Source organism: Pan troglodytes, chromosome 23, assembly GCF_028858775.2.
Source record: "Pan troglodytes isolate AG18354 chromosome 23, NHGRI_mPanTro3-v2.0_pri, whole genome shotgun sequence".
In the NCBI taxonomy this organism is placed as follows: Eukaryota; Metazoa; Chordata; class Mammalia; order Primates; family Hominidae; genus Pan; species Pan troglodytes.
In genome coordinates, this window is record NC_086016.1 from 38,747,349 (window position 1) to 38,761,354 (window position 14,006).

Consider the following 14,006-nt stretch of genomic DNA (forward strand, 5'->3'; position numbering starts at 1 on the left):
AGGTTCTCCTCTCACCGGGACCACTGGGACACAGCGCAACAACTGACCTATATTAATCACAAGTGCTATTCGCCGTCTTGGTCCCCTCCCAGCCAGCATCAAATCCCACCCTGCACAAGCACTTCCATCTATCCAAGGACGTTGTAAAAATAAAATGATCACAACCTGGCCCTCGGGGAGCCTCAGCCTTACAGTGTGTCCTGCTCCGAGGCGGACAACATTCACAACCCAGTTTGAGGAGGAGAAGCAGAGAGAAGGAGGTAAAAAGGAGGGAGGAATTTGTGGAGGGGCAGGGGGTAAGGCAGATACTCAAGAACTTGAAGGCATGAGGGCAGATGAGATGAGAAAGAGAGGGACAAAGTGGCAAAGGAGAGGAATGAGAGCAACACACGGAGAGAAGACAAATTAGCAAAAGAGCCCAGGGGAGATATTAGGGAGCGGGACGAGAATTCTAACAAGAACAGTGGAAGCCTTATAAAGAACATTAAAGAGTCCTGGAAGGAAATTCGTTAAAAGGAGAAGAATGGGATGAAAGGAAGAAAATAAATGAAAAGCAAATAAAACTGATTCTTCTGCCTGCCCCCTAAATGAGATTGTGCTGTTTGCTGAAAATAGCAGCAGAGGAAGTGAAACAACCCAGGAATATACCAAGGCTGAAGGCTGGAGAGTTGGGAAGGAAGGGCTGACGGGTAAGACAGAAAGCAATTCAAGGCACCACCCAAGTGACAGCTGGGGACGGGGGCGGTTGGATGACGACTGGACCGGCCCTTGAAAACTGGTTGGTGTTCTTGCCTTGGGCCAGGCATGTCCAGCCCTCAGAGGCCCGGCTTTGAGGCAAGTTCTTTTCCAGACTCCACGCCTGCCCTGCCCTGCCCTGCCCTGCCCTGCCCTGCCCTGCCCTGCCCTGCCCTGCCCTGCTGGGAGTTTTCAGTCCTAGGAGGGTGGCTGCTGGTTGCTAAGGAGCAAACTGTTCCCCTAAGGCCCAGGTCAAACCCATTGACTCCATTGTCTCTCTTCTTCTACTGTGCCCTCAGAGGCTCTTGGACAGCCAAGGGTTCTGTCTGGGAATGTATAGTCTCTCCCGGGTCCATCCTAGAGATGCACATTTGGACATTTTGTCTCCAAATGTGCAGTAAAAAAAAACTCAGTGCACTCAAAATTGCCATCCCTCTGTCTCCCTTCACTAATTCACTATTCAACAAGGTTTCACTGAGCACTTAGTATGTGCCAGGACTCCAGTGAATAAGACAAAGTCCCTGACCTGCAACACTTAGAGTTCTTCTTTCCTCCCATCTTTGCCTCCTTCCTTCTTTTTGGCTCATATTCACCCCTCCAGTGTATCAGTTATTCTTGCTGCATTGCAAACCACCCCAGACTTACTGGGTGCAAACCAACACCAATCATTTGTGATTACATCTCTCATGCATGGGGGGTTGACTGAGCTCAGCCATGTAGTTCTCGCCAGGGTCTTTCACTCAGTCACAGTTAGATGGGGGCTGAGGGCTACGGGCTGGGGCTGAAGCTGGTTTGAAGGCCTCCTCCCTCATGTGTCTGGTGGCTGGGAGCTCACCTGGAGCTGGCAGCTGAAACTCCTATGTGCCCATCACCATGTGTTCTGGGCTCCCTTACTGCATGGTGACTGGGTTCTAAGGGGCTGTGGTGCCTTTTCTGACCTACTGTCCGAAGTCACATAGCGTCGCTGCAGTTGTATTCTCTTGGGAGTACTGCTCTGCTCTCAGGAAGTCATAGAGATCCATCCAGGTTGAAGGGGAGGGGACACAGACCCCACCTCTTGATGGAGGAGTGGCAGGGTCACTTGCAGGATGAGTATGTGGGAGCATCTTTGGAAAATACCATCTGCCGCAATTTGCCTTCTGGCCACAGCTATTCACGATGATTCATACCCACCCCTATTATGAGCTGAACTCTGTCTCCCCAAAAATTCATATGTTGAAGCCCTAATCCCAGTACCTTAGAATGTGACTGTATTTGAAGACAGGTTCATTAAAGAGGTGATTAAATGACAATGAGGTCATTATCATGGGCCCTAATCCAATATGACTGTTGTCCTTATTAAAAAAGACTGGGACACAGACACACACAGAAGCAAGACTGTGGGAAGACACAGGGAGGAAGCAGCTGACTCTAAGCCAGAGAGAGACCTCAGAAGAAACCAACCCTGCTGACACCTTGATCTTGGACTTCCAGCCTCCAGAACAGCAAGAGAATAAATTCCTGTTGGTTTAGCCACCAGGCTGTAGAATTTTGCTATGGCAGTCCTAGCAGAGGAATACATGCCCCACCTGCAAAACCTATTCATTCCTTTCCCTTGAGATCTGTATGGCAGCCGCTCAAAGGCCAGGAGCCAGCCAGGGGCAGGTGGGAATGCATCTCCTCAGGTGGCGTTTCTTGGGTACAGCTCCTTGAGTGCCACTTCATTCAATAGGAAGACCTGTGAGCTAAAGAAATGAGTTATCTGCCCTCCCCCTCCTACTCCACAATGGTGGTTCAGGCATAGGAAAACTATTAACACCATAGGCACCCCCAAACTAAAAGTGGAGGAGCAGGAGACACACAGGGAGTCACTGGCCCAGAGCAATTCTGAAATCCATCCTGCTCAAGTCCCATCCTTCCTTCAGGACTTGATGAAATCCCTGCTGGCTCCATGTGCAGAGAAGCAGCAGGATTCATCAGCAAGAGTGCAGGCTTTGAGGCCAAATAGTCCTGTGTTCAAATCCTGCTCTGTCAATAAGAGAAGCTAAAAAATGAACTATTATGGCACATATTGCCAGTTCCTGGAATAGTCCTCAGTCCAACTGCCTGGGAAAGATTCCCCACATGGCTCCTGACTCTGGCCTCTTGGTTCTTTCCTCTGGACCACCCTTGGGTTTCTGTAAGAAATGTCCAGTGTTTGCAGCTGAGCAGTTTTTCTTAACCTGCTTTCTGCCCATGGAGATTTTATGGTCCAAAATCTCCCTTTTCATTTGGTGCCCTCTCTAACCCTTTAATTCAAAGCCAAAACAGGCCCTTTAAAAATTGTGTAGGTTTCTTATCTTATGAGTCAATTTATAATCCCTTCCATTAGACAAAAGCCATATCCACAAATCTCTTTTTCACCTTGGGCTCTTGGCAAGGCTGCCTTTATGATTCTTAGAAGCTCTATTATTTAACAGAAAGGGTCTTCAACATATGCTGTTAAGATCCTTAGAAGGCCTTTGTCTGCTTGAAAAGGTCTATGAGGTACCACCTTAAATCTTTCTAAGGTCTTAATAAAAGGCTTTATAGTTATGTCCTTGGATTCATCTTTAAACTATTTTCCTATTAATGACCCTGGCTTTAATCTTTGCCTGGAAGTCATTTCTTATTTTGGGAAGGAAGAAAGTTTTCAAGCCAAGGAAGTCTTGGTTCCTTTATATTTAATAGTTCATTTTTTAGCTTCTCTTATTGACAGAGCAGAATTTGAACACAGGACTATTTGGCCTCAAAGCCTGCACTCTTGCTGAAAGGTCCTGTTGCTTCTCTGCACATGGAGCCATCAGTGATTTCATCAAGTCCTGAAGGAAGGATGGGACTTGAGCAGGTAGAAGAAGGGAGGGCATGGCAGGCAGGGGTGCCACATGGATGAAGACACAGAAATGGTAGGAAATGCAAGGTGCATTAGAAGACAGAGGCAGCCAAGTGCACGATCCCTTTCCATCCCTCTCTCCCTTGTTTTGTCCTTCACACATTCGGTTCCTACTTCCATTCCCTTATAACCACTGTTTATGTCGTTTTGTAGCACAAGCCCTCTGATATCGTCCACACTCCACTCCACCCTTCAATCGGTTGGATCACATGGGTTCCATCTTCCCTGAGAATGCCCTTCCTCATCTTGTCCACCTGGAGCATGACTTACTTATCTGTCAAGGCCCAAGATGACTGTCACCTCCTCTGTGACATTCCATATGAGTTGGGATATTCTAATGGTTATAACAACAATGCCAAATGCCTCAGTGTCTTAACACAACAAGAGTTTTAGTTCTCACTCAGTTGAATGAGAGTTGGCTGTGGTGAGGCAGGTGGGCTTTGCTCCCCAGTTACATGGGGGCTCATGTTCCTTCTGTCCAGTGGCCCCACCATCCTGTAGCACAGAAGTTTGCAAACAATGACCTGTTTTTGTAAATAAAGTTTTATCGAGACTCAGCCTCACTCATTCAGTTACACGGGCTGCTTTAGCACTTCGATGGTAGAGTTGAGTAGCTGCGACAGAGACTGTGTGGCCCAGAAAACAGAATATTTGCCCTCGAGTGTTTACAGAAGAGGTGTGCTGATACTTGCTCTGGGGTTGGTAAGTCTGGAAAGAGAGTGTGTGGAGGGTCCTTTGGGAGTGATGCTGCACATCACTTCCTCCCACACTCCATTGGTCACAGATGGTCACATGACCCCAGCAGGCTACAAGGAGGCTGGGAAATGTAGTCTTCCTGGATGCTCAGGAGGAAAATGAAGTAGGTCCCACAGACACATAGCCTTGTCTGTCCATTTACATCGTAAATAGCTACTTAGGCCGATCGTGGTGGCTCACGCCTGTAATCCCAACACTGTGGGAGGCTGAGGCAGGCAGATCACTTGAGTCCAGGAGCTTGAGACCAGCCTGGGCAACATGGCAAAACCCCATCTCTACGAAAATACAAAAAATTGGCTGGGTGTGATGGCACATGCCTGTAGTCCCAGCTACTCGAGAGGCTGAGGTGAGAGGGTCACCTAAGCCCAGGAGGTTGAAACTACAGTGAGCCAAGATCATACCAATGCACTCTAGCCTGGGTGACAGAGTGAAACCCCTGAGATGGGGGTAAATTTTTTTTTTTTAAAGCTACTTAGTTCACAATGGCTGTAGTCTAGAATTCACCTCTTTGTGTTCTTTTCAGTTTGTGCCTGTTCCCCCACTGATCCTCAGATTCCTCTCTCTCCACTCCACCAGTGCCTGGTCCAGCTCTCCCTGCGTGCTGACACTGGGCTCCTCCCCAGACACGTCTTCGTTAACAAAACAGACTTAGCCTGTGCCCTCATGGAGCTCCTGGTCCAGCAGGAGAGACAGGCAACAAGCAAATCATCACAGCCAGCCATGGAAATGTGGCAACTGCGATGATGAAATGCTCCGAGAGAAAAGGGGCAGAGGCCAGGTGCGGTGGTTCACGCCTGTAATCCCAGCACTTTGGGAGGCCAAGGCGGGCAGATCACTTGAGGTCAGGAGTTTGAGACCAGCCTGACCAACATGGTGAAACTCCGTCTCTACTAAAACTACAAAAATTAGCCGGGCTTGGTGGCAGGCAACTGTAATCCCAGCTATTTGAGAGGCTGAGGCAGGAGAATTGCTTGAACCCGGGAGGCGGAGGTTGCAGTGAGCCAAGATTTCGCCACTGCACTCCAGCCTGGGCGACAGAGCGAGACTCTGTCTCACAAAAAAAAAAAAAAAAAGAAAAGGGGCAGAGTCAGAGCTCTGAGCACATCTAAGCGGGAGGGACCTGATTTAAACCAGTGGTGCCAGGAATGCTTCCCGGAAGAGGTGACATTTAGGCTGTGAGCTGAAGAATAACTCATTCACCAGGTGGAGAGAAGCTGGGCAGAGGAGGGACAGGCAGGGGGAACAGCCTGGGCAAGGGCCCTGAGGTGGGAGGAAACATAATGACTTAATCCTTAATCATCACAGGCCCTTATTATTATTAATTATAATCCAGCTGAGGCTCAATGAATACTTACTAGGTGCCAGACAGCGTGGTAAGCACTATAATTTGTACAACACTGTGAGAGTGAAGCTAACAACAGCAGAGGCTATTAATGTCCTGCCCATGTTCCTTCAGCCCACCCCAGGGGCACCCTGAAGACAGTTCTCTGCTTGCTGCCAGCATCTTGGGTCACTCTGCAGGCCTGAGAGGCTCAGGATGGGAGTGCTGGGAGTTGTTGCTTCCCCTCACCAATGACGGATGGGAGCTGGAGTGTAAATACCCCAGCTTCCTTGCCCCACGGCTGGCAGATCTGAGGTGTCTCCTGCTAATGCTGCCTCTCAGAGGCCCTCAGACGATAGAGGCCCTGTTGCTTGCAGGGGTACCCCCAGAGCAGTGCACACTTTGTTGGCTTTTTTTGGTCCATCCCTGTCTCACTTCTCCACCCCTCCATGCTACTTTTGGGGCAACCTCCAAGAGAAACTACTTGTCCCTGAACACTTATCTCAGGGTCTGTCTTTGGAGGAAACAAAACTAAGAAACTATTAAGTATCCCATTTGCTGGATGAAGGAACTGAGGCGCAAAGAAGTTAACACAGAGTAGCCAGGAAAAACAAAACTGAAGGAAGGTCTTTGAAATGAAAGTGCCAAAAATTGTGTGTGTGTGTGTGTGTGTGTGTGTGTGAGACACAGACAGCCAGGAGATGGCGGTGGGGGTAGTGAGGCAAGATGAGGCTGGTGAGGTGCGTGCACACCAGGGCAAGGATTTGGGTCACTAACTAGGGGCACGGGAGGCCTCTGAAGGCTTTAGACAGGCAGGGTGACATGTTATGACGTGAGAACACAGGCACCCTGGAGACCTAGGCGAACCTGGATTAAAAGGGTCCAAGCAGATGTAAGGAGGTGATTAGGAGGCTTCGGTGGTCATTCTAGGGGGCCCTGGGGACCTGCCGGGCAGGGGCCACTGAGCTCTTCGTGATCTCCAGAGCCCTGGGGTCCACATGCAGACCAGGGCACAGTGTGTGTCCTAAGGAGGACATGCACTGCCTGCCTCTGTCCCTCCCCTCCCCAAACCCCTTCCCCTTCCTCTTAGGTCATGGAGACCCTCCATACTCCCGCCTCAGGGTCTCTGGCCTGGGGACGGTGTGGGCTGGGGAGCCAGGCACCCCTGCAGCCTGGCCAGGCTGGGAGCTGCAGCAAGAAGGCCAGCCAGACCTCCTGACCAGCAGCCGGCCAGGCCCCAGAGGCGAGCACGTGTCTGGGCGGGTGCCACTGTCTGCCCCAGTGCCCTGAGCTCGCCGCGCTGCCGAGCAGATGGCCTTGTAAGTGAGTGCGATCAGAACAGGGTCAGGAGGGTCTGCTGGTCCCACCTTCTCCTCCACTTCTGCTGGGTTCCACTGCCTTGGCCGCTGTCCTGGAGGTGTTGACCAGCTTGGCTGGCCAGGGGCGCCGTGCAGTCAGGTGTGGCAAACTGTGGTGTGATATGACCCAGGCGTCCAGTCATGCAGGGTGCAGGGGACACGGATCCTGGGGGCTCTGGTGAAGCTGAGGCAGGACTGGTGTGGGGTTAAGTGGTAGGAGAGTGGCAAGGGGCGTTGGCCACCCTGCAGTCACCTCAGGGAGCTCCTGACTGCACGTTGAGCCCCTGAGTGTGTGGCTTGAGGTGTCGGCAGGACTGGTGTCCCTAGGGAGGAGCAGAAGGGAACTGGAATTTGCTGGGGGCTTACTATGTGCCTGGTCTTCAGTAGCTGCTTCCTTGGGTTATTACTAGCCCCTTGCCCCACTTCAGAAGCCCTCCCTCCACCCTTCTTGGGGGACTTTTTCTCCAACCCTCCAGGCTAGGGGTTCCAGCTCCCCCGGTTCACAGTGTTTATGACCTGGGTCTTCCTTTTACCCTGGGACAGGCCCTGAAGGACAGCAGTTTCTCTGCAGGCCTTTCCTCCAGCATCTCCAGCCGCAGGGTCCTTCCCGGGCACCTGCTTGTCTGCTTGAGCTGCTTCTTTGTGAGCAAATGAATAAAGGTTCTATGCGAGTCCCACTCCCTGCCTGCAAGAGTAATCAGCTTCACCTTTCTGAGCCTCAGCTTCCTCATCTGTAAAATGGGCAAAATCACTCCCACCGGCCGGGTGCGGTGGCTGACACCTGTAATCCCAGTACTTTGGGAGGCTGAGGCGGGCGGATCACCTGAAGTCAGGAGTTCGAGACCCTAACACGGTGAAACCCCGTCTCTACTAAAAGTACAAAAATTAGCCGGGCGCAGTGGCATGTGCCTGTAGTCCCAGCTACTCAGGAAGTTAAGGCAGGAGAATCACTTGAACCCAGGAGGTAGAGGTTGTAGTGAGCGGAGATCGTGCCACTGCACTCCAGCCTGGGCGACAGAGCAAGACTCTGTCTAAAAAAAAAAAAAAAACACACACACACAAAAAAACAAAAAACAAATCACTCCCACCTTGAAAGGTTGTTGCAAGGATTAAAGAAGATGAAGGAGGTGGAAGCCTGGCACAGAGGAAGTGCTGATCAGAGGCGCACTGCCAGCCATGTGGCTGGGGCAAGTCTCTGCACCTCTCTGAGCCTCCCTGCCTCAGCCCTAAAGTAGCCCTGCCCTGCACAAGGAAGGGAGGGAGAGAAGGGAAGCTGACATAGTGTGTGAGCTGTGAGGGTTGTGCACTGGGACAGCTTGGGCCTGTATCTTCACATCCATGTGATTTGAGGTTTGGGTAGGTGAAGGCATCTCCCCGCTCCACCCAGCACTGGCAGTCCAGGGATCTTGGAGCCCCCCTGACCCACGTGGCTCTCCCTCCCTCCATCACTCACCTTTCTTTGGGCCTTTGCACTGCTTTTGCAACCCGGTAGGGGCTGGTGCCGGGCCCGTCTTGCATGAGGCCCCAAGGCTGCCCATGCTGTGTGGGGGAGGAGTGGGATCCCTACTTTACCTCAAGGCTCAGTCCTGGGCAACACCGCCATATCCTGGTGTCTGCCACTCTCTCGGGAGTTGGGAGTCCCAGAGCCTGCAAGAGAAGGGAACATGTGGCAACTCCAGAAGGGTGAGGACAGAGAAGGGGGCTCTGCTGAGAGCTCCTGCTGCAGGCTGGGGACTGCTGTAGCCACCCCCTCTGAAATGCAGTGAGAACAGCTGCCCTGGCCAGGCCCCCACTGTGTGCTCGGCGTGCTCCTACGGCATGTCTCACCTTCACAGTGGCCCAGCAAGGGAGGAACAACCATCCCATTTTACAGATGGGGAAGCTGAGGTTCCAATAGACTCACCCAAGGTAATCCCCAAGTGTGTCTGGCTGCTTCCACCATTCCACGGGCTGCTGTTATCATAGAATCAATGTCAAGCCGGGCGCAGTGGCATGCACCTGTGATCTCAGCTACTCGGGAGGCTGAGGCAGGAGGACTGCTTGAGGCCAGACGCTCAAGACCAGCCTGGGCAATATAGCGAGACTTGGTCTCTTAAAAAAAAAAAGCAAAAGAGAAAGAGAGAGAATCACTGGTCTTTTCTAACCTACCATTTTCCAGAGGGAGTGAGCCCCCAGGGAGTGGCAGGGTCATAACAACAGCAATGGTGGAGGGAGGACTCCAGTGAAGCCCGCCTCCCTCCTCCACCCCTCCCTTTCGGTCTTCTGCAGCTGTTTATGGACGTTCTCCTTGTGCAGGCGCTGTTCCCATCCTGAGTTCCAATCCGACTCTGGCTCACACCACATGCCTCCTGGGAGTGCCCATCACACGCCGGCCAAGGCGTGTGTGGGGTCCTCCCTGAAGGGTGGTGGACAGAGGTTCAAGCTAAAACACAGGTCTATCAGCCCAGCCGAGGAGGCCCTGGAGAGGCTGCTGGGGGGTCAGACAGCACAGGTTCCCCTCACCCCCCGCCCCAGGCCAGTCCTGCACCTCGCTGAGCCTTGGTGCTCTGTAACTGTCTCATGAGTGAAGGCATGAATGAGGGAAACCGTGAGGACACCCAATCCCTTAACTCCAACTCCAAAATTACATCACCCCCTCCCTCAACCAACACCCTTCAGCGGCCTCCCCCTGCACATCAGGTAACTCCCAAGCTCTGGCTGGGCTTCTGATGCCTCTTCTTATTTATTTTATTAGTTTATTTTATTTATTTTATTTTTTGAGATGGAGTCTTACCCTGTCACCCAGGCTGGACTGCAGTGGCGTAATTCCGGCTCACTGCAACCTCCACCTCCCAGGTTCAAGCAATTCTCCTGCCTCAGCTTCCCAAGTAGCTAGGATTACAGACACCCGCCACCGCGCCCAACTAATTTTTGTGTTTTTAGTAGAGTTGGAGTTTCACCATGTTGGCCAAGTTGGTCTTGAACTCTTGACCTCCAGTGATCCACCCGCCTCAGCCTCCCAAAGTGCTGGGATTACAGGTGTGAGCCACTGTGCTCGGCTGGAAACCTCTTTTCCCCGTGCTTCCTTCACTCAGTGCCCAGGAGTTCTGGCCTTTTGTGGGCCAACCTCCTCTGCCGCAGGACCCTCAAACATGCTATTTCCTCTGGCTAATGTACAACTCCCCGTTCACTGCCTGACTCCTGCTCCTTCATGTCTCCACAGAGAGGCTGGTGCTGGACACCTCCTCCCTGCTAAGACTCCTTTGGAGTCTTGTACAGAGGGTTCTGGTCTTTTCTTTCCAGTGATTTTTACAACCTGTGGTTTTCTACGGGATTGCAAACTGACTTATTGTCTCTCTCCCTCACCAGCTTGTGTGCTCCATGGAGCAAGGAGTAGGAGGCTCATCTGCCCTGTCCAGCTCTTAAGCCCCTGCACCTACAGCGGGGCCTGGCCGGTGGCTGGTGGTCAAAAAGCCAGGGCCTGTTGAGACACAGGGGCTCTGTGTCGAGGCTGCTCCTTAAACGCTTCTTGCCTGCACGCTGTGCGTGGAAACCCAAAGAAGTGAAAGACGCGAGGACTCCAGGGATTGCTAGCCCACTCGTGTCATGCCAGAGGCCCCAAGGCAAAGGCGCTCTCAGCCAGGGCAAGAGACCGACAGGGCTCAGGCCTCCTAGCCCCTGCTGGGCCTCTCTCCAGTCCTCTCTGGGGCCATGGCAGGCCACTCTTCCCACGGGTCACTCACCGGGGACCCAGGCCTCCCAGTCCCAGAGCTCCTTTGGACGAAGGGTGGAGGGCAGCAGACTCCACCCCCTGGGATTATCCAGGATAGGGTGACAGCAGCAGCAACAACAACTGAAACAATAGGGTGAGCGGCGAGTGCTCCACTCAGCAGGGGCTGGGGGGTCTGCAGCTATCGCCAGGATGTGAACCCTCAGCAAACATCTGAAGTAGGTGATGTTAGGGCCCAGAGAGGTGACGTGACTTGTCCAAGGCCACTCAGTGAGGTAGAGCTGAGCAAAGACTCGCACCCAGAGGCTGTGTGATTCCAAAGCCTTGGGTGCCGCGTGCAGGTGAAACCGCCCCACGTTGCTTCTCGACCGTCACCACCTTCTTCCCCTGAGATCAGCAAGCACCTGCAGGGAGGTGGTTGGGAAGGGCCTGACCTTCCTCTGGAGGTTTCCTGAGATTCACAGAGTCTGACGGTAGCTGTGGCATCGCTAGGAGCCTGCACTGGGGAACGCAGGTCATGGGCCCATTGCGTCCTCAGCCGTAACGTAAAACAGTTGCCTTGTCTTCCTGGGGTGGCTGTGAAGGTTGAGTGAGAGGAAACACGCTGGAAGAGGCTTTGGGGGAGATTCTGGGAGCACAGTGTGGCTCACAGGGGTTAAGCCCCTGCTCGTACCTTGCATTCAGCTTGCCCCTGGGCAAGGTTGCTGCTGTTGGAATCTACAATGACGCAATGAGCCAGGAGGCAAAAAAGACTCACAGATGTCGAGAAGGAGCCCGAGGTCACAAGAAGCAGCCAGGTGTCATGTCATCTGTCTGGGGTGCATTTTCCTCTTTTGCGCAGTGGGACACAAACAGCCACTTTAAAGAGTTGCCAGGTGAAATAAAATCAAGATACAATGTATAAGCTGCTGATTTTTTTTGAAAATAATAGGATACTTGTTCATGCAACTTTCTTCTTTGCTTAAAAACTTCCTTTCATACTGCAAGAATCCACCATAATCTAGAGCGTACATGCCTTAAACAACTTTTTAATTGATATATCATAGTTGTACATATTTTGGGGGGGTATATGTGATATTTTGACTGTCTGCTTTTAATTTAAATGCCATCTGATAAATGATATGGTGACCAGGGGATTTCTGGACTTGGCACTATGAACTCAGTACAGTCCTTATCTCAGAGTACTTGATGCTTACTGTTGGAATGGCTTGGTCAATTGAAAATTAGGTCATTTGGGCCGGGTGCAGTGGCTCACGCCTGTAATCCCAGCACTTTGGGAGGCCAAGGCGGGCGGATCACCTGAGGTCAGGAGTTCAAGACCAGCCTGGCCAATATGGTGAAACCCCAACTCTACTAAAAATACAAAAATTATCCTGGTGTAGTGGCAGGCACCTGTAATCCCAGCTACTCGGGAGGCTGAGGCAGGCTAATCACTTGAACCCAGGAAGTGGAGGTTGCAGTGAGCCGAGATTGTGCCATTGCACTCCAGCCTGGGCAACAAGAATGAGACTTCATCTCAAAAAAAAAGAAAAAGAAAATTAGGTCATTTTTATCCACGGACTAGTTCTTTTTTGGGTACTTGTAATCAACATATAAATATACTAGTGTGAACCGGAGAGGGTACATTGAAGGTAAGCAATGCATCATGGCGTCCACCCAAGAGGGAACCTCCAACAGCACAGGCTGTAGGGCCAGAACCAGCCTGTTCTCCATTTTTGTGTGTAGTTCCATGCTTCAAATGTATCTTAATTTTATTTGCTTTTCTCAAACCTGAAATAAATTTTAGTTTTTAGCTATAGCAAAAACAAAACAAAATAAAAACAAAACAAAATAAAAACAAACAAAAAAAACAAACAGTGCAGCAGCAGCCGCCACAGCAAGGTCATTGCTCCCACACATGGGTCTCCTTCCCGCCCTCTCCCTGTCCTTAGCGAGGTCCCAGTGCTGAACGCACCCTGGCCTTTGGTGGTAGAGATCTTTGCTCCTAGTGGGATCCTACAACCCTCAGAACAACAGGGTCCCCCTGGACTGTGAGCACAGTAGACCAGCTCTTTCTTGGGATTTTAAGAAAACAGACAAGCTTCGCGCACAGCTGGGTTGCAGCAGTTTTTTTCTTTTCCTTCTTTTTTTTGCTTTCTGCCGTGGCAGCCTGCTCTTGATTTCTCTGGAAAGGCAGCTCCTAATTAGAATGGATCGAAGAGTCTTTGCTTCAGCTTTGTTCTCGGTCTCGACTGAATCGTTGCTTTAGGGCTTAATCTGGTGCAGCCGCTGGTTGGTTGATACCCTTGGTTCTCTGATCTCCTCTCTGGCTCGGGCAGGCTGGCACCCAGGGGGCACCCAGAGCTCTGCAGTGTCACTCTGCTCCCTCTCACTCCAGCCCTCTCTTCCTTCTCTCTTTTTCTCTCCACCTGCCTTCTCTCTCTCTAATTTCTTTTCATTAACGACCCAGAGCTGTCCAGGGTGCCAGTCCCCACTCCTAGGAGTGTAAACTGGTACGATTTATCTGGCGGGCAATTTGTCAAATGCTATTAAAAGCTTTTTTAAAAAAGTACGTAGACTTTGACTTGGAATGTCCCTTTCTAGGAATGTATGTCCTGCAGAAATAATTGGACAGGGGTCCACAGATATGTGCAAGGGGACACTGTCCTTGGCTGTTTTCCTGAGTGACCACCTGGAAACCTGGTGTCCTTCAACAGGAAATCATTATGCGTGGGTCACGTAATAAACCAACTGCAAAAGAACCTTTGGGGGTAAATCAGGGAAATTTGACTGTGGACTGAACAGTAGATGCTCCTAAAGAATTACTGTTAATTTTATGTGGTGTGATAATGGCTTTGTGGTTGGTTTAGAGGCAGTGACTGGAGGGCTGGCATTTGGTTTAAACGATCGTAACCACCACCATCATGGCAAGGGAGCAGGACAGAGCAAGTGCGGCAGGATCTTGGAAGTTCCGAATCTGGCTGTCAGGTAAATGAGCGTTCATCATGCTGTTCTGTTTTTGTGTAGGTTTTACAATTCTCATGATTTAAAAAGAAATAAAATGACCATGTAAAATCACATATATAATATATATGATATATATATCTGATATATATCATATATATGACATATATATGATATATATGATATATATATCATATATATGATATATATATCTGATATATATGATATATATCTCATATATATGATATATATGATATATATCTCATATATATGATATATATGATATGATATATA

The 14,006-nt window shown here is 50.7% G+C and overlaps 1 long non-coding RNA gene across 2 annotated transcripts in view; it reads left to right on the plus strand.

The window, feature by feature from the left end:
- The window catches only part of LOC107970332 (uncharacterized), a 48,976-nt gene that overhangs the window by 33,199 nt on the left and 1,771 nt on the right, over nucleotides 1-14,006 (plus strand). For both annotated transcript variants that reach the window (XR_010156094.1, XR_010156095.1), the window contains exon 4: nucleotides 13,619-13,736. This is a non-coding gene — a long non-coding RNA (uncharacterized LOC107970332). The remainder of the gene's footprint in view (nucleotides 1-13,618; nucleotides 13,737-14,006) is intronic.